Below are 7,500 nucleotides of genomic sequence, written 5' to 3'. Positions count from 1 at the left end.
GGTTAAGTGGAGTCACCCAAAGGGTGCCGTGTGTTATAAGGTACGTAATGCACAGTAGAGATACATTGTCGGGAGGTGGAACCCGAAAAATGTACAAGTCCGGGAATACGGGGTGCATCGTATGTAACGTTCGATGTACATATAAAGCCTGGTAGGTGTTGGGATTATATCTGCAACACGGGCATTATCGAAAGATGGTTAAGTGGAGTCACCCAATGGGTGCCGTGCGTTATCAGGTACGTAATGCACAGTAGAGATACATTGTCGGGAGGTGGAACCCGAAAAATGTACAAGTCCGGGAATACGGGGTGCATCGTATGTAACGTTCGATGTACATATAAAGCCTGGTAGGTGTTGGGATTATATCTGCAACACGGGCATTATCGAAAGATGGTTAAGTGGAGTCACCCAATGGGTGCCGTGCGTTATAAGGTACGTAATGCACAGTAGAGATACATTGTCGGGAGGTGGAACCCGCAAAATGTACAAGTCCGGGAATACGGGGTGCATCGTATGTAACGTTCGATGTACATATAAAGCCTGGTAGGTGTTGGGATTATATCTGCAACACAGGCATTATCGAAAGATGGTTAAGTGGAGTCACCCAATGGGTGCCGTGCGTTATAAGGTACGTAATGCACAGTAGAGATACATTGTCGGGAGGTGGAACCCGAAAAATGTACAAGTCCGGGAATACGGGGTGCATCGTATGTAACGTTCGATGTACATATAAAGCCTGGTAGGTGTTGGGATTATATCTGCAACACGGGCATTATCGAAAGATGGTTAAGTGGAGTCACCCAATGGGTGCCGTGCGTTATCAGGTACGTAATGCACAGTAGAGATACATTGTCGGGAGGTGGAACCCGAAAAATGTACAAGTCCGGGAATACGGGGTGCATCGTATGTAACGTTCGATGTACATATAAAGCCTGGTAGGTGTTGGGATTATATCTGCAACACGGGCATTATCGAAAGATGGTTAAGTGGAGTCACCCAATGGGTGCCGTGCGTTATAAGGTACGTAATGCACAGTAGAGATACATTGTCGGGAGGTGGAACCCGCAAAATGTACAAGTCCGGGAATACGGGGTGCATCGTATGTAACGTTCGATGTACATATAAAGCCTGGTAGGTGTTGGGATTATATCTGCAACACGGGCATTATCGAAAGATGGTTAAGTGGAGTCACCCAATGGGTGCCGTGCGTTATCAGGTACGTAATGCACAGTAGAGATACATTGTCGGGAGGTGGAACCCGAAAAATGTACAAGTCCGGGAATACGGGGTGCATCGTATGTAACGTTCGATGTACATATAAAGCCTGGTAGGTGTTGGGATTATATCTGCAACACGGGCATTATCGAAAGATGGTTAAGTGGAGTCACCCAATGGGTGCCGTGCGTTATAAGGTACGTAATGCACAGTAGAGATACATTGTCGGGAGGTGGAACCCGCAAAATGTACAAGTCCGGGAATACGGGGTGCATCGTATGTAACGTTCGATGTACATATAAAGCCTGGTAGGTGTTGGGATTATATCTGCAACACAGGCATTATCGAAAGATGGTTAAGTGGAGTCACCCAATGGGTGCCGTGCGTTATAAGGTACGTAATGCACAGTAGAGATACATTGTCGGGAGGTGGAACCCGAAAAATGTACAAGTCCGGGAATACGGGGTGCATCGTATGTAACGTTCGATGTACATATAAAGCCTGGTAGGTGTTGGGATTATATCTGCAACACGGGCATTATCGAAAGATGGTTAAGTGGAGTCACCCAATGGGTGCCGTGCGTTATCAGGTACGTAATGCACAGTAGAGATACATTGTCGGGAGGTGGAACCCGCAAAATGTACAAGTCCGGGAATACGGGGTGCATCGTATGTAACGTTCGATGTACATATAAAGCCTGGTAGGTGTTGGGATTATATCTGCAACACAGGCATTATCGAAAGATGGTTAAGTGGAGTCACCCAATGGGTGCCGTGCGTTATAAGGTACGTAATGCACAGTAGAGATACATTGTCGGGAGGTGGAACCCGAAAAATGTACAAGTCCGGGAATACGGGGTGCATCGTATGTAACGTTCGATGTACATATAAAGCCTGGTAGGTGTTGGGATTATATCTGCAACACAGGCATTATCGAAAGATGGTTAAGTGGAGTCACCCAATGGGTGCCGTGCGTTATAAGGTACGTAATGCACAGTAGAGATACATTGTCGGGAGGTGGAACCCGCAAAATGTACAAGTCCGGGAATACGGGGTGCATCGTATGTAACGTTCGATGTACATATAAAGCCTGGTAGGTGTTGGGATTATATCTGCAACACAGGCATTATCGAAAGATGGTTAAGTGGAGTCACCCAATGGGTGCCGTGCGTTATAAGGTACGTAATGCACAGTAGAGATACATTGTCGGGAGGTGGAACCCGAAAAATGTACAAGTCCGGGAATACGGGGTGCATCGTATGTAACGTTCGATGTACATATAAAGCCTGGTAGGTGTTGGGATTATATCTGCAACACGGGCATTATCGAAAGATGGTTAAGTGGAGTCACCCAATGGGTGCCGTGCGTTATCAGGTACGTAATGCACAGTAGAGATACATTGTCGGGAGGTGGAACCCGCAAAATGTACAAGTCCGGGAATACGGGGTGCATCGTATGTAACGTTCGATGTACATATAAAGCCTGGTAGGTGTTGGGATTATATCTGCAACACGGGCATTATCGAAAGATGGTTAAGTGGAGTCACCCAATGGGTGCCGTGCGTTATCAGGTACGTAATGCACAGTAGAGATACATTGTCGGGAGGTGGAACCCGAAAAATGTACAAGTCCGGGAATACGGGGTGCATCGTATGTAACGTTCGATGTACATATAAAGCCTGGTAGGTGTTGGGATTATATCTGCAACACGGGCATTATCGAAAGATGGTTAAGTGGAGTCACCCAATGGGTGCCGTGCGTTATCAGGTACGTAATGCACAGTAGAGATACATTGTCGGGAGGTGGAACCCGCAAAATGTACAAGTCCGGGAATACGGGGTGCATCGTATGTAACGTTCGATGTACATATAAAGCCTGGTAGGTGTTGGGATTATATCTGCAACACAGGCATTATCGAAAGATGGTTAAGTGGAGTCACCCAATGGGTGCCGTGCGTTATAAGGTACGTAATGCACAGTAGAGATACATTGTCGGGAGGTGGAACCCGAAAAATGTACAAGTCCGGGAATACGGGGTGCATCGTATGTAACGTTCGATGTACATATAAAGCCTGGTAGGTGTTGGGATTATATCTGCAACACAGGCATTATCGAAAGATGGTTAAGTGGAGTCACCCAATGGGTGCCGTGCGTTATAAGGTACGTAATGCACAGTAGAGATACATTGTCGGGAGGTGGAACCCGCAAAATGTACAAGTCCGGGAATACGGGGTGCATCGTATGTAACGTTCGATGTACATATAAAGCCTGGTAGGTGTTGGGATTATATCTGCAACACAGGCATTATCGAAAGATGGTTAAGTGGAGTCACCCAATGGGTGCCGTGCGTTATAAGGTACGTAATGCACAGTAGAGATACATTGTCGGGAGGTGGAACCCGAAAAATGTACAAGTCCGGGAATACGGGGTGCATCGTATGTAACGTTCGATGTACATATAAAGCCTGGTAGGTGTTGGGATTATATCTGCAACACGGGCATTATCGAAAGATGGTTAAGTGGAGTCACCCAATGGGTGCCGTGCGTTATCAGGTACGTAATGCACAGTAGAGATACATTGTCGGGAGGTGGAACCCGCAAAATGTACAAGTCCGGGAATACGGGGTGCATCGTATGTAACGTTCGATGTACATATAAAGCCTGGTAGGTGTTGGGATTATATCTGCAACACGGGCATTATCGAAAGATGGTTAAGTGGAGTCACCCAATGGGTGCCGTGCGTTATCAGGTACGTAATGCACAGTAGAGATACATTGTCGGGAGGTGGAACCCGCAAAATGTACAAGTCCGGGAATACGGGGTGCATCGTATGTAACGTTCGATGTACATATAAAGCCTGGTAGGTGTTGGGATTATATCTGCAACACAGGCATTATCGAAAGATGGTTAAGTGGAGTCACCCAATGGGTGCCGTGCGTTATAAGGTACGTAATGCACAGTAGAGATACATTGTCGGGAGGTGGAACCCGAAAAATGTACAAGTCCGGGAATACGGGGTGCATCGTATGTAACGTTCGATGTACATATAAAGCCTGGTAGGTGTTGGGATTATATCTGCAACACGGGCATTATCGAAAGATGGTTAAGTGGAGTCACCCAATGGGTGCCGTGCGTTATCAGGTACGTAATGCACAGTAGAGATACATTGTCGGGAGGTGGAACCCGAAAAATGTACAAGTCCGGGAATACGGGGTGCATCGTATGTAACGTTCGATGTACGTATAAAGCCTGGAAGGTGTTGGGATTATATCTGCAACACGGGCATTATCGAAAGATGGTTAAGTGGAGTCACCCAATGGGTGCCGTGCGTTATAAGGTACGTAATGCACAGTAGAGATACATTGTCGGGAGGTGGAACCCGCAAAATGTACAAGTCCGGGAATACGGGGTGCATCGTATGTAACGTTCGATGTACATATAAAGCCTGGTAGGTGTTGGGATTATATCTGCAACACAGGCATTATCGAAAGATGGTTAAGTGGAGTCACCCAATGGGTGCCGTGCGTTATAAGGTACGTAATGCACAGTAGAGATACATTGTCGGGAGGTGGAACCCGAAAAATGTACAAGTCCGGGAATACGGGGTGCATCGTATGTAACGTTCGATGTACATATAAAGCCTGGTAGGTGTTGGGATTATATCTGCAACACGGGCATTATCGAAAGATGGTTAAGTGGAGTCACCCAATGGGTGCCGTGCGTTATCAGGTACGTAATGCACAGTAGAGATACATTGTCGGGAGGTGGAACCCGCAAAATGTACAAGTCCGGGAATACGGGGTGCATCGTATGTAACGTTCGATGTACATATAAAGCCTGGTAGGTGTTGGGATTATATCTGCAACACAGGCATTATCGAAAGATGGTTAAGTGGAGTCACCCAATGGGTGCCGTGCGTTATAAGGTACGTAATGCACAGTAGAGATACATTATCGGGAGGTGGAACCCGAAAAATGTACAAGTCCGGGAATACGGAAAAGTTCCCCATGAAAGGCTGGGGATACAATTATTGATACAAATAATGTGCCTAAGGGTACATTTATTTTTCTAAGTCCCAGAAATCCGTCACTGAACATCACGACTTACAAACACATCTTCCCCCGGTCCTCCCATATACGGCACGGGGACAAGTATGAAGAATGAAAATCATGTGTGTATGGAACATATAATGTGCCTGAGAGCACATTTTTTTTCTAAGTCCCAGAAATCCGTCACTGAACATCACGACTTACAAACACATCTTCCCCCGGTCCTCCCATATACGGCACGGGGACAAGTATGAAGAATGAAAATAATGTGTGTATGGAACATATAATGTGCCTGAGAGCAAATTTTTTTCTAAGTCCCAGAAATCCGTCACTGAACATCACGACTTACGAAGACATGTTCCCCCGGTCCTCCCATATACGGCACGGGGACAAGTATGAAGAATGAAAATAATGTGTGTATGGAACATATAATGTGCCTGAGAGCACATTTTTTTTCTAAGTCCCAGAAATCCGTCACTGAACATCACGACTTACGAAGACATGTTCCCCCGGTCCTCCCATATACGGCACCGCGACAAGTATGAAGTATGAAAATTTTTGGTCACAGCGTGAAATCCCTCTAATGATCATGAAAATAGCATCGGATCACTTATCTGACCATAAAAAGTGAACCAAAACCCTATTTGGACAAACTTTTTGGTCCTATGAAAAATTCACTTTTCATATATGTCATGGTCGAAAATTTTCTAAGTCCCAAAAAATCACATTTTCTCGAATATCTCGAAAACTACTTATCGGACAGGGGTCAACCAAGGTGTTTTAGAAAGGTCTTTACAAGCTCTATTTAATGAGCCATAGCGACTTTCAAGTGATTTTTTGACACTTTTTCGCATATCGGCATCCTTGGTTCCCATACTGGCCATAGGCCATAGGGCACCGAACGGCCAACTTTTGGTCCGGGGGTGAAATTTTTTTTCCACGAGATTTTGATGAAAATGGCTTCGGAACGCGTTTCTAATAATGAAAAGTGAAACCAAACAGTATTTGCGAAGAAAAAATTGTCCTATGAAAAAATCACTTTTCATATATGTCATGGTCGAAAATTTTCTAAGTCCCAAAAAATCACTTATTCTCGAATATCTCGAAAACTACGTATCGGACAGGGGTCAACCAAGGTGTTTTAGAAAGGTCTTTACAAGCTCTATTTAATGAGCCATAGCGACTTTCAAGTGATTTTTTGACACTTTTTCGCATATCGGCATCCTTGGTTCCCATACTGGCCATAGGCCATAGGGCACCGAACGGCCAACTTTTGGTCCGGGGGTGAAATTTTTTTTTCACGAGATTTTGATGAAAATGGCTTCGGAACGCGTTTCTAATAATGAAAAGTGAAACCAAACAGTATTTGCGAAGAAAAAATTGTCCTATGAAAAAATCACTTTTTCTTAGGGTACGGGTCAAAAATTTTCTAAGTCCCAAAAAATCACATTTTCTCGAATATCTCGAAAACTACTTATCGGACAGGGGTCAACCAAGGTGTTTTAGAAAGGTCTTTACAAGCTCTATTTAATGAGCCATAGCGACTTTCAAGTGATTTTTTGACACTTTTTCGCATATCGGCATCCTTGGTTCCCATACTGGCCATAGGTCATAGGGCACCGAACGGCCAACTTCTGGTCCGGGGGTGAAATTTTTTTTCACGAGATTTTGATGAAAATGGCTTCGGAACGCGTTTCTAATAATGAAAAGTGAAACCAAACAGTATTTGCGAAGAAAAAATTGTCCTATGAAAAAATCACTTTTTCTTAGGGTACGGGTCAAAAATTTTCTAAGTCCCAAAAAATCACATGTTCTCGAATATCTCGAAAACTACGTATCGGACAGGGGTCAACCAAGGTGTTTTAGAAAGGTCTTTACAAGCTCTATTTAATGAGCCATAGCGACTTTCAAGTGATTTTTTGACACTTTTTCGCATATCGGCATCCTTGGTTCCCATACTGGCCATAGGCCATAGGGCACCGAACGGCCAACTTTTGGTCCGGGGGTGAAATTTTTTTTTCACGAGATTTTGATGAAAATGGCTTCGGAACGCGTTTCTAATAATGAAAAGTGAAACCAAACAGTATTTGCGAAGAAAAAATTGTCCTATGAAAAAATCACTTTTTCTTAGGGTACGGGTCAAAAATTTTCTAAGTCCCAAAAAATCACATGTTCTCGAATATCTCGAAAACTACGTATCGGACAGGGGTCAACCAAGGTGTTTTAGAAAGGTCTCAACA

Source organism: Anopheles stephensi, unplaced genomic scaffold, assembly GCF_013141755.1.
Source record: "Anopheles stephensi strain Indian unplaced genomic scaffold, UCI_ANSTEP_V1.0 ucontig398, whole genome shotgun sequence".
Classification (NCBI taxonomy): domain Eukaryota; kingdom Metazoa; phylum Arthropoda; class Insecta; order Diptera; family Culicidae; genus Anopheles; species Anopheles stephensi.
Note: the sequence above shows the minus strand (reverse complement) of the source record.